Source organism: Pelodiscus sinensis, chromosome 31, assembly GCF_049634645.1.
Source record: "Pelodiscus sinensis isolate JC-2024 chromosome 31, ASM4963464v1, whole genome shotgun sequence".
NCBI classification, from domain to species: Eukaryota; Metazoa; Chordata; order Testudines; family Trionychidae; genus Pelodiscus; species Pelodiscus sinensis.
In genome coordinates this window covers 5,514,487-5,531,485 of record NC_134741.1, presented here as the reverse complement: position 1 = coordinate 5,531,485, position 16,999 = coordinate 5,514,487, and the positions used below count along the sequence as shown (strand labels likewise).

At 51.0% G+C, this 16,999-nt stretch overlaps 1 protein-coding gene, 1 long non-coding RNA gene and 7 other non-coding genes across 9 annotated transcripts in view; 6 read left to right on the top strand and 3 right to left on the bottom strand.

Moving 5' to 3' along the window:
- Positions 1 to 16,999, top strand: part of LOC142821592 (uncharacterized) — a 361,188-nt gene that overhangs the window by 79,622 nt on the left and 264,567 nt on the right. The gene's annotated exons all lie outside the window — the stretch shown is intronic.
- TRNAR-UCG (transfer RNA arginine (anticodon UCG)) lies at positions 3 to 75 on the top strand. Its single transcript has one exon. It is a non-coding gene; the product is annotated as a tRNA-Arg (tRNA).
- On the top strand, positions 930 to 1,011 carry TRNAS-CGA (transfer RNA serine (anticodon CGA)). The gene has a single exon. It is a non-coding gene; the product is annotated as a tRNA-Ser (tRNA).
- Positions 1,847 to 1,919, bottom strand: TRNAA-AGC (transfer RNA alanine (anticodon AGC)). Its single transcript has one exon. It is a non-coding gene; the product is annotated as a tRNA-Ala (tRNA).
- Positions 4,579 to 6,945, bottom strand: LOC142821652 (uncharacterized). The gene is made up of 2 exons (XR_012898340.1): positions 6,880 to 6,945; positions 4,579 to 6,366 (listed from the first exon to the last, which is right to left on the bottom strand). It is a non-coding gene; the product is annotated as an uncharacterized LOC142821652 (long non-coding RNA).
- Positions 8,332 to 8,404, bottom strand: TRNAK-CUU (transfer RNA lysine (anticodon CUU)). Its single transcript has one exon. It is a non-coding gene; the product is annotated as a tRNA-Lys (tRNA).
- TRNAI-AAU (transfer RNA isoleucine (anticodon AAU)) lies at positions 9,645 to 9,718 on the top strand. Its single transcript has one exon. It is a non-coding gene; the product is annotated as a tRNA-Ile (tRNA).
- On the top strand, positions 13,294 to 13,387 carry TRNAI-UAU (transfer RNA isoleucine (anticodon UAU)). Its single transcript has 2 exons — positions 13,294 to 13,331; positions 13,352 to 13,387. It is a non-coding gene; the product is annotated as a tRNA-Ile (tRNA).
- Positions 15,161 to 15,234, top strand: TRNAT-AGU (transfer RNA threonine (anticodon AGU)). Its single transcript has one exon. It is a non-coding gene; the product is annotated as a tRNA-Thr (tRNA).

The following is a 16,999-nucleotide window of genomic DNA, read 5'->3' as shown; positions in this document are numbered from 1 at the left end:
AAGACTGTGTGGCCTAATGGATAAGGCGTCTGACTTCGGATCAGAAGATTGAGGGTTCAAGTCCCTTCACAGTTGCATTTACCTTCCTTTGTCTGTGCTTGTGGATCCTGTTGTCTTTGGCCTGGAAAGGTCCTATGTAACAATGTGGTTTTTCTATAACCCTATGGAAAGGCCTGTAGCTATTCAGTAGGTCTAAACTAAAGCCTTCTTCTGCAGCCAGACTGAAGAGCAGCAGCAATTAGCTGTAAAGCCTGGAGTCACATGCTCACGTTCCAGCTAAATGACATTGAAATAGTGTCACACTAGGCTGAGAAAGGATTGTATCCTAGTGCCACCCACTGTCACCAGGCAAGAAGCACATCTCACGGTGGGTAGAGAAAACTTAATCACCAGCATTTTGTCTGGCATAAGACTGCTTACCAATAGTTGTGGTTGTGCAATTGGCATTCTATGATTCTTGTCCTCACTTTCCTATTGTTTGTCTGTGTGATAGTCTGGTTTGGATCTGTTTCTGTCTGCTGTATAATTGATTTTGCTAGGTGTAAATCAACTAAGGGGGTGGGGTTTGATTGGTTAGGTAATTCTGTTACAGAATGTTATGATGGGTGAGTGAAATTATACTAAAATAATTGGTTAAGGAAGAACTAAGCAGTATTGAGTTTCTCTATATAAACTGGGGTCCAAGAAGGAGACCAGCAAGAAGAAGGAAAAGGGGAGAAGAGAAGAGGAAGGAAAAAGGAAAGGAAGACCAAGAAGGAGGAGAGAAGACCTTAAAGCCGAACTCACCTCAAAGGCAGCCTAAGACCAGAACGGCCAGGACTCCTCTGCACAGCTGTTGCAATGGTTTGCTGTGTGAATTCTATGGCAGGTGACGTTAGGCCTGCGCACTGGGATTATTTACCAGTTTCCCTGACCTCATAGCAGCCACAGCTGTGATGGCCGAGTGGTTAAGGCGTTGGACTCGAAATCCAATAGGGTTTCCCTGCGCAGGTTCAAATCCTGCTCACAGCGAGGCCTGTGTTGGCCACAGCCCTATCTAGGGCAACAAGGGCCTCTCTGAGTTACCAGCAGTGGGGCTGTTAGTGTCAGCATCTAACTAATTGCAATAGTAAGCCCTGTCTTCACTCAGGTGGAGATTTCCGCTGCAGTCCATCTTGGGAGCATTACGCTGCAGGCTTTTTGCATAAAAACTTGCAGAGCATCTACACTGCACGCATGTTCTTGCGCAAGTAAATTTACAGTACAGCATCGGAAAACTGGGTTTCTTTTGGAAGAGTTATTCCTCTCCCCACAAGGAATAAGCCCTCTTGTGCAAGAGCTCTCCCACAAGAGGGCAGTGTAGACAGGCAACATGAATTTCTTGCACAAGAAGCCCCTATGGTTAAAATGGCCATCAGGGTTTTCTTGCAGAAGAGAGAGTCCACACTGCCATGGATGTTCTTGAGCAAAAGCACATCTCTTGTGGAAAAGCAAATGGCAGTGTGGATGTGCTTTTGTGCAAGACCTTTTGCACAAGAACTCTTCTGCAAAAGAGTTGTGGCACAAGAAACCACCAGTGGACACTCTACCTTGACTTAGGGCCCCAGGAGGCACTGGGGAGTAATTACTTTGTATGGCCCTGGGCAGGAGCTATTTTGAAATAGCAGCAGTGGAGCGTCCACACTACCACTATTTCAAAATAGCTCTTTTGGAAAAAGCATTATCCCTCATGCAATGAGGTTTACAGATTTGGAACTAAGCCGTGGTGGCTTTTGGGGTGAGTGAGTAGGAAGAGGGAGGGGCCACTGAAGGCACTTAACCCTCTGGCTGGCTCTGCTTGCAAAAAAGACCAGGGACCACAGATCACTGGAGAATGTGGGTATCGAGCCCACTACCTCTTGCATGCTAAGCAAGCACTCTACCACTTGAGCTAATTCCCCTGCTGTGCTGTGAACCCCCCTTTTGGTGACTCTTACCTTTTCCACAGGGACGTCTGTCTTCTAGGTCAATGGTAAAGGAGAAGGCTCCAACAAGGCTCCTCTTCACACTCGTGCTTGGGACCCTCATTCTCTCTCTGGCCTCAAGGGCAGATCTCAAGGAGACGACTCCCTTCAGCAAAGCCATGGGGGGCTCTGAGACTCCCTTCAGCAAAGCCATGGGGGGTCTCTGAGATGGCCCCTGCCCTGCAGCCTGTCCCACCTGGCCACTGTCATAGACTCTCTGTGAGGTCATCACCTCCCAACCTCCTTTAGCCAATAAGATGAAATGCTGCAAAACGCCCTTGTGATGTCACTGCCACACCCACCCCTGCCCTCCAGGGCTAATGTCCTGCCCCAGGCAGCCCCTTTGCATGGCTGAGCTGCTCCCAGAGGTTTAAATAACACATTTGTACAGGGACTGTTCTATTGGGCACCACCCTCTGGGCGTAGAAAGGCTCAAGGCAGGAAGTTGAAGGTGGGGGAGGTTGTGATAGGACTATCAGAAATTAAAATGTGGGAGGCTCAGAGCAGGGATTTAGGGATTGTGTGGTTGGGGAGGGAGCTCAGGGCTGGGGTGAGGATGTGGGAGGGTACAGAAGTCAGGGCACAGGATTAGGGATGTGACAAGGCTTGGGCTGTGTGAGTGTTGAGGGGGATCAATGGGACACATGACCATGATGTGGGACCTTCTTGGAACCCTTCTCCCCCATGCCCCGAGCAAGCCGCTCAGAGATGTCCCCCTTTCTACGGCTGGATTGGAGCAGCACCTGCGCCACCCCTCTCCCTGCACACTCAGGAGAGCCAAAACCTCCTGTGCAGTTGCAGCAGGAGCATATTTGGAGCATGTAGCCAGCATGCTTGGCTGGGCCATTGCTCCGTGAGCTCTCCACGTGGGGCAAGCAGGCAATGAAAATTCAGAACTTCCCGGGTTCTTTAATGGGGAAGGGCTTGTCCCTTTGCATCCTCCTACCGGACAGCAGAGTTGAAAAGGGGGACCGGAGTGGTTGCAAAATGGGGAATCATGGGACACCTCCTGGAGGCCACTTCAGCAATATATCAGCTACACCAGGGGTGGATAATAATTGTTGCAAGGGTACATGAATTTTGGTACTTGGCCATGGGCTAGCTGTGGGCCCCCAGGAAGGGCAGGGTGTGGGGTGGAAAGGGCCAGCCTCCTCCCAGCATTGCCTGGCTGGGATGCTTTGAATTAAAACAGCAGCAAAGGTCTCCTGGCCTCACTGATACCATGTGGCCCGGTCACTGACCATGGTGTCTATGGCTACTATAAAGGCTCATGGTTCTGGCCTTGCCAGGATCATGCTGTGACTGGGAACCACGAGCCCTTTAAGGAGGGTCCTGCTGCCTCAGCCACCTCCTGGAAATTCTGTGGCACTGGCAGCAGAATATCAATAGACGACAGCCAGACGCAGTCCAGGGGCTGGACCAAAGTGTTAGGTGGGCCCAACCCAGGCCCCAGGCTGCATTTTGCCCCGTCCTGATCTACATTGTCCCTGCCTCAATCTGCGTCGACTGACGTGCTGCACCTCTGGCGGGGGTGGTGTTATTCAGTCAGCAGAAAAGGCGAGCTGCGCCAGGGGATAGAATCCCAGACTCATCGAACACTGGAACTGGAAGGGACCATGAGAGTCATCGAGTCCAGTCCCCTGCCCTCACGGCAGGACCAAGCACCATCTAGACCATCCCTGACAGGTGTCTGTCCAACCTGCTCTTCAATATCTCCAGGGATGGAGATTCCACAACCTCCCTGGGCAATTTATTCCAGTGTTTCACCACCCTGACAGGAAGTTTTTCCTCATGTCCAACCTCAACCTCCCTGGCTGCAGTTTAAGCCCCTTGCTTCTTGTCCTATGGGAGGGACATTGTACTATAGATACTGACATTATTAGGTCAATCACTCCCAGAGCCAGTATCCTGAACCTCCCCCCCACACCTCAACTCCCTGCCCCAGGCTCAGCTCAGAGCCCCTTTCACCAAGTCCCTTAGCCCAAGACCAGTCTGCACCCCAACCCTCTGCCTCAGTTAGATGAAAGTGAGTGAGGACTGGGGAGGGAGACTGGAGTGAGCAGGGGCAGGGCCTTGAAGAAGGGGCAGGAAGGAGGCAGGGCCAGGCTGTTTGGGTTTGAGGTAGAGCCTGGATTGCAGTTAAAGTAGAAAAGTGATCTTGTGCTTAGAAAGGTAGGAGTGCCCTGGCTTAGCATTACCTAGATGCTTTTCTTCAAGCCCCCCCTTACGGCATTTGCTCGTGGGGTCTGTCCAGCATTTCATGGCAGAGCTGTACAGATCTAATATCCTCACAATAAGATGGAAGACCAGAAGCTAGAAATAAACTTTATTCTGTGAATTTTGTCACCTGCCTCTACCACATCCAAATAACTAAGCAGCAAAAGAGGAGCCTTGAGCTGGGTGGGAGGAGGGGGGAAGGGAGGAAGAAAACATTTCTGTTTTTTACATTCATGGGTAAAGTGCAGAGGGCTTTGACAGATGAGCCCAGGTGAGTGAGAATTTAGGCCAGATTGACACTACACACTTCCATTGGTATAACTACATCCCCTCCCCCACACCGAATGGGGTAGTGACACCAACTGACCAGGTGTAGACAGCATTCCGCTGCTCCGCTTGAGAGTGCCTGCCTCTCGCAGAGCACTGTCTACACCCGGTCAGTTGGTATCACTACACCACACGGTTAACTACCCTGAGGGGAGACGCTTCCCTGTGGGGTAGCACAGCCTTACTGGAGCGTGACAGCAGAGCAACACCCCCCATGCTTTTGTGCCGCTGCAGCTTCTGAGGTATAGACCTGCCCTAAGACAGGCAGGCTCATCTAGGACCCTGGAATGGCTCTGGGTTGGCCGGTTTGTGTGTGTGGAGGGTCACAGAGTGAGACACAGGTAGGTAGAAAGAGTGAGAAACTCTGTTCACTAAGACACTGCGGGGCCATTCACTCTTGTCCTCTCATCATTTTATTGGGAATCTTGTGGCACTTTTTTGTTCTTTACAGTCCCAGCTGCTGGAAGAGACAGATGGCAGGGGAAGCTCAGATTATATTACAGGTACGTTTCTGGCCTTGGCCTTTGGGTTGAAAAGTTGAAGATCCAAAACAGAAGAAACTAACCCTACAGTGAAAGCTTTGTTATCCAGCAATCATGGAGAGCAGAGGTTGCCGGTTATTCAAACGTGCTGGATACTAAAGCTTATTGCCTTGTCCCTGCCCAGAGAAAACCATGGCCCTTGAGAATGACAGCAGCTAGAGGCATCAAGCCAGCTGTCTGGACAGAAGGGAGACAGGCCCACCCACACACCTGAGGAGAGGGGTACAGTGGCTGGGGGCAATGCCAGTTAACCAAGTGTTCCGGATATTCAAGTGCTGAATAACAAAGCTTTTGCTGTATTAAAAAAAGATCTTTAAGCCAGTCTCATACATTTGAAGGCCTGACACATTGTTTTCATATGCCTGGGGCCGGCCATGTGTGATAGCAGTAAAGAGGGTCTCTTAACCACACATCTTTGCTTTACTTTAGATATCTCATATCACTTCCAATATCATAGAGAATGTCTGTCTACAGCAGGGATGGGCAGAAGAGCCTCTGCAGGCCACATCTGGCCCATCAAGCAGGTTGATCTGGCCTGTGGAGGCCCTGCCACTCCCCCACCCCCAAGCCAATTAGAGTTTGGGGATGGGGGGGGGAGGGAGAAGTGCACCAAGTTTCCTTCACCCTGCAAGGAGCACACGGCCCTTTTAAGCACCATGTACTCCCGGCAGGGCTGATGGAAACTTCACATGTCCCCCTGCCCACAAGCCTTGATTGGCCTGGGGGCAGAGGTGACACGACGCCACTTCAAAAATTTCTCAAGTGGCTCCCAGTAAAAAAATTACCTGCTATAGACACGGTGGTGGGTACAGACTCTTCTAGCGGACGGCTCCCAAAGAAGGGAACAATCTTCCCAGAGAAAGAGGACGTGAAAGTAAAGATTGGCTTTCTGCCAGATGATGTGACATCATAAAACGTGACTGTCTCCCCTTCATAATCCAGATAAACCCCGATGTTACTGGGGATACAAAGTGGGATCAGAGCAGTCTTAGGGGAGGTGAGGGCCCAGAACAGAAACCCTGCACGCTGCAAAGCCCAGATCCCTGCCTCTGGGTTTAGGTTTGTCGCTCCCTCTTGTATCAAAGACTCCTTGGCGATGCCCAAAACCCACATGTCTTTGTGGTCCACCTTCACTGCCCAGTAACATCTCCCTGAGGTGAAGCCCTTATAGCCCAGCACACAGGCCGAGGGGTGAAACGTACTCTTGGCCCGTGCCATCTCATCTCTAGATATCACACTCTCATCCCTGGACAGGAGGCTACAGGGGTTTGGCAGGTCTGGAACCAAAGTGACCTGCACTGGAAGGAGAGAAGGAGAAAGAGTTAAGCCCTGTCCGCACTGGAAAATTCATCTGGACACAGACTCGGCTGGTGAACAGTGTTCCCTTTGACTTTTTCCATCCATATGTGGAATAAATTTTGGTATCCACACATGGCTCAGTCTGCATGTGCACCACCAGTAGAAACACACACTGGCAGCTGTCTGGGCTCTGCTAGTCAGCTGGGTGGCATTTGAATCTCTCCTGGATTGCTGCCCAAGCGCTCAGCTCACAGGGAGCACTGCTGCTCACCCCAAGGTCCTTCCTGTCCAGACACAGGAACCTCTCACCTCAGTCGAGTGGTGCTTTTCACCCAGGCCAGCTAGGTCACAGCCTAACTTCTATTTTCTCTTGGACTAGTGCCCTACCCACTTGGCAGTGAAGACGCAGGCTAAACCACACCAGCAGAAAGCCATCAGAAGCTTTTTCTAAACATTGAGGCTGAGATTTTAATGAACAATTGTTGTAGGAAAATATCTGCAGGAGAACTTACCTCCCTTCTCAGCCTTTGATAGCAGAAGGCTCAGTTGATAGGGCAGTGCCTCTGAAAAAAGAAAAGATCAGAGGTGATTTCCCCCTTTCTTGTAGGAAAACAGCTTCACGAAAATATAGGACTCGGTGGATTCACCCAGAAGCACAGGCAAGGTGGTGATTTGCAGCACAGCGCCCAATGTTTAGGCATCTGTGATCCACAAAGCCTGAGTCAGGCTTGTAGGCTCCTTATGCCACAAATGGGAAGAGAGCAACAGCCTGGGGTTTCCCTAGTAATTGAAATTAGGCAGGGGACATGGCGTGGGACAGCATGAGGACCAATGAGGGGTATACGGTTAGGACAAAGTGGGCTGTATGGCACCACACCAGGTTCAACTAATCTGAACTTTAGTCCCCGTGTATTTTCTATATTTTCCAATACTTTGGAAGGAAAAAAAGAGCATAATGAAGACAATTAAACGTGTGTCTGTTTAAGTGTCTTTTGAAGGTTCTGCAGCTTGTAATCGTGCTTGTTGGAGTAAATGGCATCCGGCGCATTTACAGGAGAGTTTAGAGTTATACTTTTCTCTGAGCTGGTACTTCATTATGCCCAAGTCAACATTGGCCAGTTACTCTGCAGTGAATCAGCTCCCAATGCTGTTACTCCTAAAGTGTCCATACTGGCAAGCACTGAGTGCTCACTAACTCTGCAGTTGCTGCGCTCGAGGTAAACCACCTCGATGAGACGCGTAGAGCTTGCTGTGCTCTGGATACAGGGCTGGAGGACCAGCGTGTACACTTGAATCGTAACTAGCCTCCAGAAATGGCCCATAATCCCTCAAATCCCCTCTGTGCTTTGTTTTGAATTAGTCTACTTCCCTGTATGTATGTGCATATCCCCTCTCAGAGCTCGAAGTCAGACAACTTGATTGCTGGTCTCATTTGCTCTGGGACCCAGAACAAACCAGTTAGACAGATTGCTCATGCTTTTGAGCACATGTTAGGCAACAGCGAAAAACACTGCACCACAGAAACACACTTTGGCTTTGGTGGAACTTGTCTGACTGTTCTGTTACTCAGTCCTTCTAACACCCTGCTCTGCGGGGGAGGGGAATGCACCTTGTGAACACCTTCTTGTTCTCAGGGAAGCCACTAACCCGAGCTGCCAGCTCCTCATTTCCTCGCCAGCCCCTTGAGATTTGTAGCTCAAAGCTGGAGCTGCTGTGGAAGGAGGTGAAGCTACAGAAGCTGACAGGGGAAAATCAGCAGGCTGAAGGTTATTTTTTCTCCTCCCTGGGCTGATGTGGAGAAGAAAATCCTCTTCCCTTCTCCTCAGAAAATGGAACTTGCAGTTGGTTCTCTCTCTGCTTCTACTAAAGCTGGACCCTAGGACTAGACTTTTTCTTTCTAAAACCCTAGTGAAAGCTGAGAGTGAATTGCTTGTAGGCTGAGAATGTGAGTTAAAGAAGGGCATCACCCAGCATGGGGATTGAACCCATAACCCTGAAATTAAGAGTCACATGTTCTACCAATTGAGCTAGCCAGGCTGTGTGCAACAGTTTTCCTAATATGCCATCATAGGGTAACAGGAACCGATAGTTCTCAAGTGCCTGACTCAAGGCTCTTTCTTGCCCCTAATGGAGGGTTCTGGTCTGTGCGGAGGTTTGAGCACAAATCCCCCTCCTGACACACCCACTTCTTTCCCCACAAGGAACGGCTCCATTTCCATCTCTCCGGCGACAGGAGAAGGGGACGGTTTCAGGATTTCTTTTACCGCTGCAGCATGGGGAGATGGAGGGAATTCAAACTCCTTTGAAAGCTTTGTTCTTCTGGCACCAAGTGTGACAGGATGGGTGACATGCCATGCTGACTGCCAGCAACCAGGACCAAACCTCTGAGAAGGAAAATGTATTTTGTTAAAAGGAACTATGTGAAGTGTGTATGCAACTGACTGAACGTGACCTTGCGTTGTGTGTGAGGGTGTGTCTAGACTACTGAGTTTTGTTGACAAAAGTGGACTTTTGTCGACAAAACTATACCAACGTCTACACTACCGCTGAGTTCTGTCGACATAACGTCGACAGAACTCAGCAGTTTTGTCGACGCTGGTATACTTCATTTTACGAGGCATAACACCTTCGGTCGACAGAGTTCTGTCGACAGAAGGTGTTATTGCCTGTAGGGTTGCGTCTAGACTACAGGGTTCTGTCAACAAAGCAGCTTGCTTTGTTGACAGAACTCAATGTGTCTGGACGCCCTTTGTCGACAGAAGTTTTGTCGACAGATACTGTCGACAAAACTTCTGTCGACAAAACCCGGTAGTCTAGACGTACCCTGAGAGACAGTGAACCTACTAAAACCAGCCTGATCTAGCTTTTCTGCTGCAAGGATGAGACTAACACCCATGCAACTAAGTTTATCTCTGCATATTGAGATAAAAGTAGCTTTAAGCATTAAGCCAATAGTAACGCTGTCACTAGCTTATGTGATGTCTATTCTATTTTGTGTGCAACCATGAATGTATATAAGGTTACCACGGACATTTGATTTTGGAAGTCTTTCTTTTGAAACTTCCCACAGCTCTTAATAAAAGTGTTTCTCTCCTTCCAACCCTGAGTCTGGATTTCCGTGACACCTCAAACCAGCTGGACTAGCCAGCCCACGTCACAGTGAGTCACTAGTGGCGCTGTCAGAGAAGAGCCATTGGCATCTCCAGTCATCCCGGCAACTGCTGGAGGTGCCTTTCTGAAAGGGCCATTTGTGCCATTTGTGAGCTTAGTCTTGGCATGCCAGCTAGCTCAGTTGGTTAGAGTGTGGTGCTAATAACACCAAGGTCATGGGTTCAAGCCCCATGCTGGCCACTGAGATGTTTGCTGTGGTGATTGTCCTCACCCACCCTTTAGCTGCCTGCTATGGACAGGGAAGCAGAGACACACAAGAGGCTGAGACCTTTGCAGGAAGCAGAGCAGAGAGCTCATAGGAGGAGGCTCCAGCCTGCACAGCCCCAGTGGCCAAAAGGGCCTTGGCCTGGCCTGCTTTCCCTAATGGCAGGGAAAACCATTCTCTTCACTCCATTGCCCCAATGGGGTGACATGATTCCCAAATTCCTGCTGCTGCAGTGGCTGGCCCAAGGCTCCCTGCAGGGGGCAGGTTCCTCCAGCCCAAGGCACAGAGGGAGGCTCCATATGTCCAGGAGGCCTGGGGCATGTTCCCGGCCCACGACACTGCTGCCAACCACCTGGTCACCTGCGTCAGCAGCCCTGTGTGGCCGTGTTCTTGTGCAAGAAGCCATCAGTGCAGACAGAGCCTTTGTGTGCAGAGCCGTTCCGCTGCTTATTGTCACGGGGGTTTCTTGTGCATGAAGGAGCAGTGTGATAGTCCACGCTTAGCCTCATTGGCCTATTGCTTGCTCAAGAACCCGTCAGTGTAAACATGGCCCCTGTGCTTTCTGTCTAAGCTTAAAAAATGTTGTGCAAAGCAGGAAGATTCTAGAGCCTTCCTCGGCAAGTGAGTCTGAATCCTGCACTACGACCTCAGTGGGACCCGCTGGCGAAATACTGGTTTGCTGCAAATCCTTGGTAATGCCAGTGTTTGGCTTCCTTGGCTATGTCTGCACCGCACATTGTTGTGCAATAAGATATGCAAATGAGGTGTGGGGATGAATATTGCCACACCTCATTTGCATACCTAATGAGCCATCATTTTTGCAGCAGAGACTTTTCTGCAAGAAGAATCTGTCTACACTGCTCCTTCTTGCACAAAAAAACCCTCTTATGCAGAGCTGTTCCGCCGCTTATTGTCAGGAATCCTTGTGCCAGTTGGCAGAAAAATCCAGTTCTGACCAGTCTCTGAGTGGCCGGTGCCTGAGGGGATCCAACATGGATCCCTAGGTTACAGGTCACAAGCACCATTTAGTGGCCCCAGTTACTGACCTAAACACCATCATAACACGACGGCTACGTCTACACTGCAGCCTTCTTGTGTAAGAACTGTTTTGCGTAAGCGTTCTTGTGCAAAAGGTCTTCCACAAGAACACGTCCACACTGCCAAGTGCTTTGCACAAGACATGTGCTTGTGTGCAAGAGCGTCCATGGCAGTGTGGTTGCTCTCTTGTGCAAGAAAACTCTGATGAGCATTTTAGCCATACGGGTTTATTGCACAAGAAATTCATGTTGCCTGTCTACACTGCCCTCTTGTGGAAGAGCTCTTGTGCAAGAGGGCTTATTCCTCGTGGGGAGAGGAATAAATCTTCTGGAATAGTGATAGAAATGTAGCCGTGTTAGTCTGGGTTAGCTGAAGCAAAATGCAGGACAATGTAGCACTTTAAAGACTAACAAGATGGTTTATTAGATGATGAGCTTTCGTGGGCCAGACCCACTTCCTCAGATCAAATAGTGGAAGAAAATAGTCACAACCATATATACCAAAGGATACAATTAAAAAAAATGAACACATATTAAAAGGACAAATCACAACTCTTCTGGAAGAAGCACTGTTTTCCAATGATGTAGTGCAAATTTACTTATGCAAGAACACTCGTGCTGTGCTCTGCACGTTTTTGTGCAAGAACATTGAGCAAAAACCCTGCCATGTAGATGTAGCCTACAGGTTTGTATTCGTTCAAAGAGTTCACATACAAAGGAAATGTCTCTATTAAATAGACACTCTTGCAGGGGGCACTTGGATTTGAACCAAGGACCATGTGATCTGCAGTCAAACACTCTGCCCCTGAGCTACACCCCATATGAAAAAAGTGTCTGCAGCCAGTACAGGGGTTACGTACAAGATAGGGACTGTAGGTTTGTTCTTAAGTTAAGTCGGAACTGGTGTCCAGATTCAGCCCCTGCTGAAACTGATCAGTTTCAACAGCGGCTGAATCTGGACGCCAGTTCTGACTTACATACAGATTCAGCTTAAGAACCCCAGGCATCCCCAAGTCAGCTGCTGCTGAAACTGATCAGTGGCTGATTCCAGGAAGCCCAGGGCAGGGATTTAATCAAGGACCATGGGACCTGCAGTCAAACACTCTGCCCCTGAGCTACACCCCCATACAAAAAAAAAGTGTCTGCAGCCAGTATTGAGAAGTGGGTGGGGAACAGGAGGCTTTTGTAGAACATACATCTCAGGTGGGACGGACCCTCACTGACCCCAGATTGTGACTGGTCCTAACAAGGAGTTTGTCCTGAAAGCAGCAGAACTGGGGCAGGACAGAGGTTCTGTCCACACAGAAAAGTTATTTTGAAACAATGGCCGTTATTCCAAAATAACAAGGCAAGAGTCTAGACAGCAATTCCGTTATTTTGAAGTAACTCTGAAATAACGGATGGCTGATTCCAACTTCTGTAGACCTCACTGTATGCAGAAAAATGCCTATTCTGAAATAGCTATTTCAAAATGAGGTGCGTGTACATGCTCCACTTCTGCTATTTCAAAATATCCCCTCCCCAGGGCCATTCTAAGTTATTCCCCCTGGGGCTCTAAATCAAGGTAGCACCTCTACATTAGGGAAGCCTCCTCGGACTCATTTTGAGGTTTCCCTGCAGTGTAGACATGCTATTTTGAAATAACTGTTCCAGAATAGCTTATTCCAAAATAAACGTGCCGTGTAGACGTAGCCAGAGAGTCCTGAGAGATGAAGCAGCCGGAGGGAAGCCAGGAGAGCAGAGGCCAGTCTGAGAGGTGAGTGTCCCAGGTGTCTACCCCAGGCCTTCTGTCTAGGTCCCAGGTGTAAGGGGCAGCACTAATGACTCTGACTCCTCCAATCTGAGTTTAAATCTCAGTGGGACGGGCTGGGGTGGTTGTTGGGAGGTCCTTGTGCTCCAGGCTTTTTGTCTTCCTTGTCCTGAGGTTCACTAAGGTGGTTTTGCTTGTCTGAGGCCCATTAGAGCTTTGTGAGCAGACTTGTGCTCAGGTGCCTGATGCTATCACAGCGTCAGGGCAGGTCGCCCATCTGACCCCTGAGCTCAGCCCATGCTGGAGGCAGCCAGAGAGCGTGAGCAGAACGGGGGTGGGGGGAGTTGTGTACTTTGGGAAGGGTCCTGGCTCCCAGCCACACGCCTTGCAACAAAGACCTACGGTCCCTGCACAAAGTGCATTGTGGGAATAAGAGTTGGGGCAGCAGGAAAGGGGCCGGCCCCTCAGCACCAGCGAGCAGGTGGGAGAAGATGGGAGTGAATCCTGCTACCTCTCACGTGCAAAGGGAGCACTAACCCACGTGCAACTCATCTCTCGTGCTCTGGCCTCCAGCAGCTTTGTGCCCCACTAGGGTGGGTTATTTCAGAGACCAGGGGGGAAGAGGGAGGGGTCTCTGGATGTGCGGAGTCCCCCGGCTCTGCCTGTGAAAAGAAAGAACAAGGGCTCAGCAGAAACTTCAATTCCACTTTCTGCGTCTTGACTTTTTCAGTCTAAGGACTTTGAAGAAGACCTTTAAACATCTACTCCAGTGGTGCAATGGGTCAGCGCACAGTACTTATAAGGCAGTACTTGTAGGAGACATGCTGAGGTTGTGAGTTCAAACCTCACCTGGAGCACTCACTTTTAGTCCCTGCTGGGTTGTCCCCTTGCAGTGGTTCCCAAACTTTTCAGCATCACGCCCCCTGACGGAGGGCTCAGAAGGGGGCCCAAAACCCCTACCAAATCAATTCCAGACACCCTTCTTAAGCAACCAGCTTTATTCGGGAATGCATTCCAGGGCAAAAACCTCCAGGATACTCAGGAGAAAAAAAGTTTCTGCAAAGTTTCTGCCACTGCCCAAACAAAGGGAAGGTCTTTTGTACTTTCTTACATGGTAATTACCCCCCTTTTACTGACCACTTACAATTGCATATACAGGTCATGCCCCTTTGCACCAAATTCCCTCCAATCATCATTTGTCCCCTCACAATCCTTTTGCAGGCTTTACAACAGGTTCAAACCAGTTTCACCTGTCCCCTCCTTTTGTATACCTGTGCTCAAGCACGTACCTCTTTACAAAGACCAGACTTTAAGAGCAGGGGTCATACTGACAACAGTTAAGTTTATCCTTCACCCCCCTTTTTGATTTGTGAAAAACCCTCATGCCCCTGCCCCGCAAATAGCAGAAAAACTTGTTGAGCAAAAAAGAAAAAAAATGATGGGGGGAGGGCTGGGTCACCTCATGCCCACCTGGAATTTTTTCACACCCTGTCTCCTCCCCGCCCGGGCTGGCCCCATAGCCCAGGGCCTGGAAGTCTGGTCAGCAAGTGAGACTCGCCCGTCTGTCCAAGCTGCTTTCTCCCCGGCTGCCGTTCCTGCCTGTCCCGTGCCAGCGCCGCACGCAGGCCAGTGGGGCAGGACGGGGGGTGTCAGTGGGGCCCTGCTCTCAGTCCGTCCCTCACAGGCCCTGTGGGCTGCTCGAGGGCTGAGCCCGTCGCCCAGGCCTGGCGCGGGGATGGAACATGGGGCACGTTTCCCCCTGTGAGCGTGTGCGGGGGCAGGAGGGAGCCACACGGGCCCGGCTGAAGGTTTTGTGCTGGGGCTGGAGGCTTGAGCCTGAGCTGTCGGCCTCAGCGGGACTTGCTCCTCCCCCCTCTCCTGCCTTGCTGCCTCCTTTGCCCAGCAGCGCTCAGGGGCAGCCGGGAGAGCCGGCACCAAGGGCAGAGGAGGCCAAGGCACAAGCCCCTCAGAGGGGACAGGCCTGAGGCCTCTGGCTTACCCAGGCTCACGCCAAGGTGCTCTCTGTGGTGCCGGGCGGGGAGGGAGGCCAGGCCCAGGCCGGTGGGAGAAGGGGCAGCGCCTGCCAGGGCAGCAAGGGGAGCTGCAGGGAGCGAGACGCGGCGTTTCTGTCTGGATCACTCAAGGGTCCTTCTGCGGGTGAAGTGCCTGTGACACCCCTGTGCTGCTGGGTTCCTCTGCCCCTCCCCTGGGAGGCCGGCCCCTTCGGGGGGCTCTTGCCCTGGCACTCGTCCAAGGGCCACCTGGACAAAGCAGCCTGCCCCAGGCACCTTCCATAGCTCAGCTGGCAGAGCAGAGGCCTGTAGCCGGTGCTCAGCAAGTGCCCTTAGGTGGCTGATTCAACTCCAGCTGAGAGGAGAGATTCTTCTCCCTCCCCCTGGCTGCAGGCCCGGCCTTAGGACCATGCGGCTGCCTTGGGTCTGTCCCTTTGGGGCCTGGTGCTACAATTGACAAAAAGGTTTTGGGTTCCAGCTGCTGATGAAATGTCTTGGGCTGCGCAGGCCTTGAGTCATGGCAAGAGCTGGAGGGGAATGGGGAACGGCTGCACTTTGGGATGGGAAGGGGGTGTCTGGAACCATAAAGTAGAACAGTTTTAAGGTTGCTTCAAGGAGGGCACCATGGCTTAGTTGGCTAAAGTGCCTGCCTAGTGAGTAGGAGATCCTGGGTTCAACTCCCAGTGGTGCCTTGTTGCCAGGTCAATGGGTCTTTTCTTCCCACCATTCTTCAACATGTATCTGGAGTTGGTTTTACCTTCAGCTGAGCTTGGTGGTGCCCTCACAGTGGGAGTAGGATAGTAGCAAAGAGCAGGAGGTGCCTAGGGGTTTGATTTTGTGAGGCTTATCTAGACTTGCTAAATCAAGCTCTGGAAGATGGATTGCAGCAGCAATCTCCACCAGAGTGAAGACATGGCCTAATGGTGCAATTAGTTAGATGCCAACACTAATAGCCCCACTACTGGTAACTCACTGGCTATGTCTAGACTGGCAAGTTTTTCCGCAAAAGCAGCCACTTTTGCAGAAAAACTTGCCAGCTGTCTACACTGGCCACTTGAATTTGCGCAAGAACACTGAGGATCTAATGTAAGATTGTCAGTGTTCTTGCGCAAATACTATGCTGTTCCCGTTCGGGAAAAAGCCCTCTTGCACAAATGTATTTGCACAAGAGGGCCAGTGTAGACAGCTCAGGACTGTTTTGTGCAAAAGAGCCCCGATGGCGAGAATGGCAATCGGGTCTTTCTTGTGCAAAACCGCATCTAGATTGGCACGGACGCTTTTCTGCAAAAGGTGCTTTTGCACAAAAGCGTCCGTGCCAATCTAGCTGCTCTTTTCCGCAAATGCTTTTAACGGAAAAACTTTTCCTTGAAATCACTTGCGGAAAAACATGCCAATCTAGACGTAGCCACAGAGGCTACATCTACACTTAAAGTTTTCTCCTTAAAAAATATGTTAATGAGGGACTCAATTCATGAGTCACCATCTCATTTGCATATTTTCTGCCAATGGGATTTTTGTGCAAAAACAAGCAGTGTGAACACTTTTTTGGCACAAAACCCCCTTTTCCCAAAAGATTCTTATGCCCCCCCAAAAGAGGTATATTGATCTTTCAGAAAAAGGGGGTTTTGTGCAAAAAGAAAACTTCCATACTGCTTGTTTTTGCACAACAACCCCAGCGCAAAATCAGTTTGCCAGAAAATATGCAAATAAGATCATGACTCATGCAAATGAGATCCTAATTAGCACCTTTTTTTGCTGAGAAAACTCGTCGTGTAGATAATGCAATAGAAGCACAGCGTGTCAGAGAATTGTTCCAGTGACGCTCCCAGATGAGGGGGTTACAAACCCCGCGCTAGACCCCGTGCCAGGGTTTCGTCACCTGCTCGGCTGTTCCTGTTCTGTTCCGCGCTGTGAACGTTCCTGAGAAGGTTGGAACCAACCCGGCTCCTTTAGGGAGCGGAAGCTCCTAGGGGCGGAGACTGAGGTGTTTAAACAGCACGAGCAAACCGGGGGCAGCACCAGCCAGCCCAGGCAGGGGAGAATCGCACTTGGGTGTCCCGGGGTCTGGCTCGATCACAGCGGGCGGACTACTGAGAAGGGCCACAGGTGCAGGCTGCAGCATTGGAGGCTGGGGACAAGCCGCCAACTTTGCTGCCGCGGGGTGGGCTGGATCCTCTGTAGGCTCCGTGACTGACCCACCCTCCCCTGGGGCAGTTCAGCGGCTCGTGCCCCGGCCCTTACACGCAGCAGCGACCAGAGCCCCAAGCCCGCCTGCCCCTCCCGAGGGAAGCGCGGAGCCCGGCACCCCCAAGCTACCGGCCCGAGGGCCCGCAGGGAACCAGCACGTGGCCTGCGCCCGGAACAGCGGTGGGACCGGCAGCAGCTGCACAGCCCAGCCCGCGGCAGTGAGCTAGGGGCGGCAGCCGCAGCTCGGAGATCTGGGCTCCTCCGCGTGCT